Here is a 12,027-nt window from a genome sequence, read left to right on the forward strand (position 1 = left end):
TATATATATATATATATATTATAGTCTTCAAACGAGCGAAGACCCCCTGAGTAATACATTTCTGAAGAAAATAAGAGTTTGGGGGTCATCTTTCGTCTTGGAATAAATGGGAAAGTTGTCCTTCGCTACATTACCGCCACATTACCGATTCAGCCAATTCGAACAACCCTCACCTAGTTAATACAAATTTAAAGAAATCATTACTGTTTCATATTTTGTCTGATTTCATTCAAACTTAATATTACCAGTCTCCTTCTCGGATTGTTCTGCTTAAAGTAGTTTGCTATCCTCTGACTACAAGTTGATTTAATTAGAAGCAGAAAATGAGAGAAACATATGGTCAATGAAATTTTGAGTAAACTAGTTTAAAAGACAGAAATAAAAGAATGTTTAAGTTGCGGTCAATTAAATATAACTCGGCAACTTTGTGGCGTACACTGTGGGCTCCTTTTCCCTTTGCTCTGCACTAAACATTATATCAATTTGTTTTCTTCCTTTTGCCGTAAAGATAGATTTCAGTCGTATATGCAAATAATTGTGTTTTTATACAACGCCGGTATGAGACAATCCATTCCGTCTTGAAGAACTAAGAAAATGAAAGTCTATGAAATTTTCTGTACTGAGAAAATGGGAGGGGAGCAAGGAAGATTCGTCATAGAGTTGCCAATTTGTGTTTGATTAATCGCAACTTGAAAAACATAATTACTTTCTTATCTTTAATAATCGGATTTGGCACCAAACCTTTACTGACCTGTTCCTCTCACTAATATCCCGGTAGTAAATGGCTAAATAACTAAAATATATTTATTTCTTCTTCTTCTTCTTCTTCTTTCTCTTTTTTCACCCCTCCTTGTTGTACATTTCTTTCACCGATTATTCACTGATATCTACGATGCAAACAAAAGTCATATCATTTTAATTTTTTTTTTTTTTTTAATTTCTTATTGAAATTTCATTGATTTCTTATCCTTTGAAAGCCAATTTGTTACTTGCTTGCGGCCTAGAGTAATGTCATGGACTGGTCTAAAGAGGGCGTTTATTCACTTCTGGCAGTTGGACCAATTGATTTGATATGTTCATTTCGGATGGACCTTTGAAATCTTCATTTTTTTTAAAGGGGGCATCTTTATGTATGGTCGGCTTTAACGCTCACATAACAAATAATGAAAGCAAAAGAAGCAAAGAGACCATTTCTTCATTTGTCTATTTATTGAACTTGGTCAAATCACATCACATTTCGTTCGCCCTACTAGCATGCACTGCGTACTATTAAAAGGACTCAAACCTACATGTAGCCCTATATGAAACCCAGGATTTTTGGTTCTTTCCATTTGGACAAAAGAACTTGAACTTTACCCTCATCACATAAAACACGAGAACACGGAGTTTCTTCTGACCCGTTCGTCTAAAGTCCACATCTATTTCGACAGTTTTTTCTGTCAAATGTATTTTGCTATTTCAAACTGCGACCTAATGTTTACGAATGTATTATCTGACAGACGCCCTCTTGAAAAATAATCGAGAAGAGTATCAAATTGTGTCATCCAACCCATGCACTAATTTTCTTGAGCGTTTTTATAGACAGAGAAGGAGATAGAGAGAGAGAGAGAGAGAGAGAGCGAGAGAAAGAGTAAGAGAAAGAGAAAGAAAGAAAGAAAGAGAGAGAGAGAGAAGAATTTAATTAATGAATCTTAAACATAATTTATCTTCGCAAATTAATCATATATCAAATTCTTTACAGTCGATCTGGTTGTACCAAGCAAATTTAGAGATAAGTAAAGTAGTTAAGGGCTACTTGCCATGCGATTTCAATGTGAACTATACATATTTGGTTTGATAGTCCCCCAAATAGCATGTAAAAAACAATATTGCAATCACAGATTCAAAATAAACAACATAAATACTAACAAATAGGAAGGGGGGACGGGAAAGGCCACGGATCGCTTTCCACCCTTAAAGTATATAAACATTGTTCCGGAGATCATGACAAAAAAGGAGAATGATAAAATCTGTAAAATCTCTCATTTATTTATTTATATACGAAGATTTTTAATTCATTTTATTTATTTTGTTATTATGTTCTGAGGTTTCCCGTCATCCCTTCTGTTCGGTGAATGTATGTTTTTGCAAGTTCATCTGGGCTATAATTATAATCATAACAGTTGAACTAATATTCATAATATGAATTCTAGATATAATTCGAATCGGCATTTTCGCTTTATCATATCAATCGATGAAGCCTTTCAATAATAATTCTGGAACTGATTTCACTTTGGGGAAGAAAACAACTAATATAGCTGATCTAAAATCAAAACAAATTTATGTACAATTAATAAAGAAAGATGATTTTAAACCTTTGGTTTTTGAGAGAATTGGAAGGAACTATGGTTTTTCCTGTAAGGAAATAGAAAACATATTTTCAAGACTAAGACAGTGTACACTTAACAGTCGATTAAGAGAGTTTCAGTTCAAACTAATACATAATATATTATATACAAACCATCACCTCTTCCGTTTTGGTCTTGTCTCGACTAAGTTATGCTCATTTTGCGAAAAAGATGAAGAAACATATAAACATTTATTCTATACTTGTGAATTTGCACAATCAGTGTGGGGAATGTGCACGAGATTTTTAGACTTTGAAATACACAACTGTAGTTTGGAGGAAATTCTGTATGGGAAAGAGGAGAGTAATAAAGGAAAATATCAATTAATGAATCATGTTTTAATTCTTGTTAAATATCTGATTTATAGAAATAGAGAACTTAAAAAACCACCCTCTTTTAATGAAATAAAGAATAGTATAATAGGGGATAAATTAGAAGAAAGGAAATTGGCTGCAATGAGGGGAACTCTCACTATTCATTTTTCTAAATGGGAAAACCTGAGTATTAGACAAACAATTGGAACCCAGAGCCAGTCGTCCACCGGTTAAGAGGGGGGGGGGGGGGGGGGGGGAGGGGGATAAGGGAGAGGTCGGGTAGGGTAGAGTTAACAAAAAGAGAAAACTTTTTTCTCAGGACAACAGTATAAAAGAAGTATAAGTTGCTACATTGTTAAAACAAAAATTTTGGATTATATAACTGCATATGTTTTCTTTGAAAATATGAATTTTTGTGTCGAATATGATGTATAGGAACTAACTATGTAAGTTTTCTTTGAAGCCGTTTGTAAAACAAAAATTTATACTGATTTATAATGTCATCACATTTGCAGTGAGTGTTACATATAATGATTGTAATTTGTACTATGATTATAATTTGTTTCAAGAGAGAAAAGAATAAAAACTGACCATAACAAAAACAAAAAAAAGCCCACAGTACAAAATACGATTCGAGTGCGATGAAATTTTCGAATAAATCGCAATTACGTTAGCTAGGACAATGTATACAGAGACAAAATCTTCTTGATTAAGGTTCTGAACAAAAACTTGAAATTGAAATTAGGTGCATTGTAAGCATGCTAGTCTGAATCGTAGACCGTCGTACGACTGGTCCGACGTCACTTCAATTCAGAGCCGATTTTAAGAATCATATATCAACTCACAACCGCAATCATTAACATCTGACAACAAATTTAAATATGCATATGAAATATAAGTGCAAAATGTTCCAAATAGGCCATATTTGTAATGAAATCAAATTTTAATAAAGGGACTTGGTAACATTGTTTATATGAAAGAAAAGGTCCAATTAAAGATAATCTGAAAGTTTGACTGAAAAAAGATCATTATTAATGATAACAAATTGGGAAAAGCCGATCTGATCGATTCCTTAATTCTCCCAACTATATTATTGCAATTTAATTACATTTAAGGTGAATGTAAATTGTCACTAAGCAATGATATTGCTCTGTATGCCATTCCAGACATTTGAGTGTTGACATATTTTTAAAAGGCTGTCTTATGTCTTATTTTCATGGAAAAAACGGTATTTGTAAGAAGTGAATGAAATAATTCGTAACTAGGCACATTACACAGATGTTTGCATCAAATCTGATTACATTACGGAAATGGTTTATTCGGATCATAGTCACATCGTATGGTGAGCGGTGGGCGTTATGCGATGGTCAATAGATTTCACCCACTCTTGGAGGCTGTTCACACCGGAAGAGAAAGCGCGGTCTAGCGCGCGCTAGACCGCGCTATCTCTGCGGTTTGGAATGTACAACGTCGTTTCGGTCCGCCCAACAGCGAGCCACGGCGAGCCAAAACGGCGTGCCACTGGAGCACCTCTTGGGGTGGTCCACGAGAGATAGCGCGGTCTAGAGCGCGCTAGTCCGCGCTATCTCTGCCGGTGTGAACCCGAGCTACGATAGCACGCCGGAAGTCATCGTTCTACACGAGGGAAATTTTATACTCATTCTATTTTGGTGCGATCTGAATCTGAATCGGTACAACTCAACACTCCTAATTAGTAATAGCGCGCGAAATCTTTGACCGCTCTGACCTCATGACGTCACGCGTCATGGCAACAGGACCTCTAAAAAAAGGGGGTGCTACGATAGACCGCGCTATCTCACTGCGGTGTCAATCCGGCGAATGCCAATGGGAGGACCGTGGGTCGCGCTACGATAGCGCGATCCACGGTCCGCCCACGGTCCCCCCTTGCGGTGTGAACACGCCCTTAGCATTGTTTTGCCCGCATGCGACTTTGGCGTCATCATCGCTTATTTCGCCATGACCATTGTCAGTTGTAAAGGTTAATTACCATTTACTGTTGGAGTAATACATGTCACGTTGTACAGGCTAACAATGGGCGTGTTCACACCGCAAGTGAGCACATTTTTTTTGTCCCTCCAAAATTTAAAAATGTGCACCCCCCCCCTTTGAGCGCCAGTTGGGGGGGGGGGGGGCATCGCCCCCAAAAAGGTAAAAAATCACGTGTTTGTACACGCTTTTTCCCCAGGGGGGGGGGGGGGGGGTCAGTAGTATTGACGTTCTTTAAACAATATCCAATTTAAAGTAGGAAAGTTATAAATATAAAGTTGTCATTAGTGGCCCGCAAAACGGCAACACTGTGACGTATCTCTCAATCGGGGCCTCTCCAACCGCTCTGTATATAAATTGCGTATTTTCTTAGTTATTGATGACGGAATCGATTCGTTTCATACAGGCGCTGTACGGAAAAATGTTTGAATAGTTATATTTAGGGTTCAAGTATGACTGAACTTTTCCTTTAGGGACAATAGCAATTGTTGATTTCTTTGGGAGGGAACCTCGCAAGGTACATCACAGAGTTGCCAATGTGTGGTTCATAGATCACATTTCCCAAATTCATACCCCTTCTCATTTAAACTCAGATTTTCCTCGAACTTTTACTGACTTGATCATCTAATTATTCTGCCTATATCAAAGGCAAATTAATATCAGAGTAGAGACGTTTGGAGTGGTCGAAAAGGTAAAACAGAGTTTGAGATCATTTCTATTTTCTTTAGACAGGTTTAGAGGCAGGTTTCCCTCAAAAGGACTGCCCCTCAAGTACGGGATTTTCCTCAATTTTTAGTAAATCATACATTTTTATTAAGCGTTTGCTGGAAAATGACAAATTCCCAAATTTACAGTGAGGCACGAAATATGCTTATTTAGAGGCCTTCATGTCAGGGCCCGCATGCATGGGTGTCGATCCCGGGGGGGATGGGGGATATATCCCCCCCCCCAATATTTCAAGTGGGGGGGGGGTGGCCTGTACAATCATCCCCCCCCCCCAATAATTCACTATCAAAAAAATATATATATAATAATAATGATATGAGCCCGATGAGAGTATAGTTAACTCTTATCCTGCCACAGGGCTAATCCCCCCAGTGCCAGATTTATAACGAGATAATCGGATTAACGCGATGGTACTAACAATAGAGCGTGCAAAGCACTAGGCACAGTCCAATAGGCATGAACAATAACTGCTATTACGAATGTTTGCTAGCATGCAAGAAGCAGCGTAACATTAGCGTGCAAGCAGCCTCATGGCAGGCTATGAGTTAATGGTTATTACTTGCAAGATGACCATCAATATACACATTTTGCTATCTCATTTTCATAATACTTACATAATTTATATACGAAGTAAATGAGACAACCGTATATGAAACAAAAACAAATTAGATTCTCGCTTATACGGCTTCATATGGAAACGTTGTATCATCCGCTCAATCTGACTTGCGTGCATAGAACAAATAAGCATTTTTCCATGAAAAAGTGAAGTTTTCTAAAATGTGCGTTTTTTTCCAGCATTGGGGCGCCCGGGAGTCACTCGGGTAACATTTCATAAAGTATAATATAAAAAGACCATATGCAAATTTTCTGTACTTTTGTCGGAAAAAATACATTTATCCAGCACAATGTCGTCTCTTTTTGCGTTGGAGAAGAGCAAATAGCGAGTTTCAATCACACTTTGGCCGCTCTCGCAAGCTCTCACTCGTTTCACTGTGGTCAAGCGACTTTGGGGCAAGCGGTTAATGAAAATACTAATCGTTAGCTTTCTTCTGGTATTAAACTTGTTTTGATTGATTTTATAATTTTGTCGGAATAAAGGAAACAAAAAGGCTCGACCAATAACTTATCAGCGTCTGAATTGACCTTTTGACCTTGAATTCCCTGATGAAAGCGCACTAATGACGTCATCTTCGCTAAATCGGTGTCTTTTATCGTAAAATGCGACACTTTCACAATGTTTATACATCTTTTTTAATTATTAGTAAGATATAACATATTTTTTCTGATATCACTGAAGTTTTAGGTTTAATTTAATGAGTAATTTTAAAATAAGAGCCATTTTACTGTTTTAATTTACTGGATCGTACCATTAAAGTCGCAGGGTAGAAAGATGCATTTTCCAACCGCGCCAAATTTAATTTACGTTCCGACATTCTGCTAAATGGGTTCGTGTTGTTAATAATCCACTGCTTTCTGCTCCAACAAACGTCCACATGCGGAGTCGTTTATCAACTAAATTATTCAAATTTATGGATGCTTCCTAGCTTTCCAGGTGTTTGTGTTTTGTTGAAGCATTTCATTCACCTGCTATCATTCTTTGTACTCCAATTGCCAGAACGCAAATTTCATTTTGGTTTTATAGATTCATCGGAGTCGTTTATCAACTATATGTATTCAAATTTATGAATGCTTCCTCCCCAGGTGTTTGTGGTGTTTATGCATTTCATTCACCTGTTATTATTCTCTGTACTCCAATTGTTAGAATACAAAATGCATTTTGGTTTTATAGTTTCATGTAATAAGTAAGTCAATAAAAGAGTATGTTCTGCACAATAAAAACAATGTGTGTCCCTATTGTACAATGTAATGTGTCCCCTCATTTTGTAATAGTTAATTTACCCATTAACATAATGGAACTACCTGCCCGATGAAGCCAGTGGCATGTGACCCCTGAGCACTCAACACCGTGTGGGAGTCAGTTTGGGTTAACTTCTTTTATGAGACAAATACAAGCAAACGTTTCCATATGCATCAGGAATTGATGAATTTATTAAATTTGTTCAATCAACAGCGTCATAGAAATGCAGTGCGCCAAATGCAAAGGCGCAGCGTTAAAAAGCAACGAGCTAAATGTTAAGCGCGAAGCGCAAAAGTAGCAATCTGCAATGCACATCAGACAATCCTGGACAGTGTAAACATAAATGAACTCTGTGACGAATTCGTGATGGGATCGGAGACGATGAGAAAGCTTCCGCGCTTTGCGCGGGAGCGGGGAAACTGAATTCAGACAGGGATTTAGAGTCGAGAACGGCACAGCGAATCGTCTTCTTTCTCTGATAATTTAATGAAACGTCAAGGCTTCCGCGCTTCGCGCGGGAGGGGGGGGGGGGGGAAACTGAATTCAGACAAGGATTTAGAGTCGAGAATGATATATCGAATAGTCTTCTTTCTTTAATAATTTAATGAAACGTCACAGCTCCGCGTTACGCGCGGGAAGGGGAACTGAATTCAGACAAGGATTTAGAGTCGAGAATGGTACAACGAATCGTCTTCTTTCTCTAATAATTTAATGAAACGTCAAAGCTTCCGCGCTTCGCGCAGGAGGGGGGGGGGGGAAAACTGAATTCAGACAAGGATTTAGAGTCGAGAATTATATATCGAATAGTCTTCTTTCTTTAATAATTTAATGAAACGTCACAGCTTCCGCGTTACGCGCGGAGGAAGGGGAACTGAATTCAGACAAGGATTTAGAGTCGAGAATGGTACAACGAATCGTCTTCTTTCTCTAAAAAAATAATGAAACGTCGGAGCTTCCGCGTTATGCGCGGAGGAGGGGAACTGAATTCAGACAAGGATTTAGAGTCGAGAATGGTACAACGAATTGTCTTCTTTCTCTAATAATTTAATGAAACGTCAAAGCTTCCGCGCTTCACGCGGGAGGGGGGGGGGAAACTGAATTCAGACAAGGATTTAGAGTCGAGAATGACATATCGAATCGTCTTCTTTCTTTAATAATTTAATGAAACGTCAGAGCTTCCGCGCTACGCGCGGAGGATGGGGAACTGAACTCAGACAAGGATTTAGAGTCGAGAAAGGTACAACGAATCGTCTTCTTTCTCTAAAAAAATAATGAAATATCGGAGCTTCCGCGTTACGTGCGGAGGAAGGGAAACTGAATTCAGACAAGGATTTAGAGTCGAGAATGGTACAACGAATCGTCTTCTTTCTCTAATAATTTAATGAAACGTCAAAGCTTCTGCGTTTCGCGCAGGAGGGGGGGGGGGGGGGAACTGAATTCAGACAAGGATTTAGAGTCGAGAATGATATATCGAATAGTCTTCTTTCTTTAATAATTTAATGAAACGTCACAGCTTCCGCGTTACGCGCGGGAAGGGGAACTAAATTCAGACAAGGATTTAGAGTCGAGAATTGTTTATCGAATCGTCTTCTTTCTTTAAAAATTTAATGAAACGTCAGAGCTTCCGCGCTACGCGCAGAGGGAGGGGAACTGAATTCAGACAAGGATTTAGAGTCGAGAAAGGTACAACGAATCGTCTTCTTTCTCTAAAAAAATAATGAAATATCGGAGCTTCCGCGTTACGTGCGGAGGAAGGGAAACTGAATTCAGACAAGGATTTAGAGTCGAGAATGGTACAACGAATCGTCTTCTTTCTCTAATAATTTAATGAAACGTCAAAGCTTCTGCGTTTCGCGCAGGAGGGGGGGGGGGGAACTGAATTCAGACAATAATTTAGAGTCGAGAATAGTACAACGAATCTTCTTCTTTCTCTAAAAAATTATTGAAACGTCGGAGCTTCCGCGTTACGCGCGGAGAAAGGGGAACTGAATTCAGACAAGGATTTAGGGTCGAGAATGGTACAACGAATCGTCTTCTTTCTTTAATAATTTAATGAAACGTCAGAGCTTCCGCGTTACGCGCGGGAAGGGGAACTGAATTCAGACAAGGATTTAGAGTCGAGAATGATACAACGAATCGTCTTCTTTCTCTAATAATTTAATGAAACGTCAAAGCTTCTGCGCTACGCGCAGAGGGAGGGGAACTGAATTCAGACAATAATTTAGAGTCGAGAATAGTACAACGAATCTTCTTCTTTCTCTAAAAAATTATTGAAACGTCGGAGCTTCCGCGTTACGCGCGGAGAAAGGGGAACTGAATTCAGACAAGGATTTAGAGTCGAGAATGGTACAACGAATCGTCTTCTTTCTCTAATAATTTAATGAAACGTCAAAGCTTCCGCGCTTCGTGCGGGACGGGGGGGGGGACTGAATTCAGACAAGGATTTAGAGTCGAGAATGATATATCGAATCGTCTTCTTTCTTTAATAATTTAATGAAACGTCAGAGCTTCCGCGCTACGCGCGGAGGAAGGGGAACTGAATTCAGACAAGGATTTAGAGTCGATAATGATATATCGAATCGTCTTCTTTCTTTAATAATTTAATGAAACGTCAGAGCTTCCGCGCTACGCGCGGAGGAAGGGGAACTGAATTCAGACAAGGATTTAGAGTCGAGAATGGTACAACGAATCGTCTTCTTTCTCTAAAAAAATAATGAAACGTCGGAGCTTCCGCGTTACGCGCGGAGGAAGGTGAACTGAATTCAGACAAGGATTTAGAGTCGAGAATGGTACAACGAATCGTCTTCTTTCTCTAATAATTTAATGAAACGTCAAAGCTTCTGTGCTTCGCGCAGGAGAGCGAGGGGGGAACTGAATTCAGACAAGGATTAAGAGTCTAGAATGGTACATCGAATCGTCTTCTTTCTTTAATAATCTAATGAAACGTCAGAGCTTCCGCGCTTCTCGGGGGAGGGGGAAACTCCCCCTACCTGCACCCAACCCCCTAGGGACGGTGCTTCGCGCGTCGTCTGTAAGTGATTTACACGCTTCTAAAATGAAATACTGGCTACACGCTTGGGGAGGGGTGCAACCTGCCACACGCTTCTACCTCTTGGTTGCTTTGATTCATTGCCGAAAATATTTTGTCACCTTTTATCCCCCCAACCACGGATACAAATCGACACCCTTGCCCGCATGTCAAAAAAAGAGAAAGAAAGAAAAAAAAGTGACCTGCCAGTGTCACAAAATAATGAGGTATCAAAATATGCCCACTGACTGTTATGAATGCCTCAAATCCCCGAGTTTCCTTGGGGCTCAGCCCCCTGGACCCCACGCCAATTAGTGACCTGCCAGTGTCACAAATAAGGTATCAAAATATGCCCATTTGACCGTTATTAAATGCCTAATACCCCTCAGCTTTTTGAGCCTCCACCCCTAGCCCCACCCGGGGCCCTAAGACGTGCCCCTTAATGCCGACTGACTGTTATAAATGCCTCAAATCCCCGAGGTTCCTTAGGGCTCAACCCCCTGGACCCCAAGCCAATTAGTGACCTGTCAGTGGCATTAATAAGGTATCAAAATAATTTTCATCTGAACGTAATGAATGCCCATACCGCGTGAGCTTCCGGGGACTCCACCCCTGAACCCCACGTCAATTAGTGACCTGCCAGTGGCATTAATAACGTATCAAAATATGTTCATCTGATCGCAATTAATGCCCTTACCGCCAGAGCTTGCGGGGACTCCACCCCCTGGACCCCACGTCAATTAGTGACCTGCAAGTGGCATTAATAAGGTATCAAAATATGTTCATCTGATCGCAATTAATGCCCTTACCGCCAGAGCTTCCGGGGGCTCCGCCCGTTGACCCCCGCCGGAGCTTGCCCTTAGACCCATGCCGATTTATGCTACGCTCTACCTGATCGTAAATACTTTAACCTCCCCCTTCCACTTTGTAAAACGTACGGCGGGGCCTGCATGTAAGAGTGGTAGTGATGCGGATTTTTGTTGGTCTGCCCCCCTCAAGCGTCGTTGCTCATTAACACGCCACTGCTAGTCACAATTACGTATCAATATTTGGCTTGCATGATTTCAAATTTACCCCCACCCCCTAAGAAATCTTGGATCCGCGCCTGGTCTCACTGTCACTCTCCTCTCTCTTCTTTCTCGATCCCTTTCACCACCCTCTCCCTCCTCGGATTCTCCCTTTCCTCCCTTCCTTTGATATGTTTTTCCTCCTCTTTATGGCTCAGAGGTAGAGGTCTCGTAACCGGGAACAGGCACGGATCCACGAGGGAGGGGGGGGGGGGGGGGGCAATCGGCCCGGGACCCCCCACCCCCCTGTTAAAAAAAAAGATGGTAACCAACAATTTTTGTTTCCTCAAGGTGGAGGGGGATGTTTGGTAATAAGATTTTACAAAAACTAGACTTAACGCCAGAAAGGGAAGGAAGAAATAGTTAAGGTATACGGAGATCGAAAGAAAGAAATGTTAATTAAATCATAATGAATCATATATGTATATTATTGTGTTATTTTTATCAAGATACCTTGCGTGTTGTAGTCTTGTCATTTTATGAACTGTGATTTTTTGTTCCTGTTCTTCATCTTCTACTGTTGATATTTAAGGGGTATTAAAGTTATGCAGCATATCATGACTACTTGTATCAGATTATCAGTTGTGGGCTCTACTCCCTGGGCACTCGATCACACCCCTCCCCCGGCCATTTGCCAGTA

Source organism: Strongylocentrotus purpuratus, unplaced genomic scaffold (genome assembly GCF_000002235.5).
Source record: "Strongylocentrotus purpuratus isolate Spur 01 unplaced genomic scaffold, Spur_5.0 spur5_scaffold_18, whole genome shotgun sequence".
NCBI classification, from domain to species: Eukaryota; Metazoa; Echinodermata; class Echinoidea; order Camarodonta; family Strongylocentrotidae; genus Strongylocentrotus; species Strongylocentrotus purpuratus.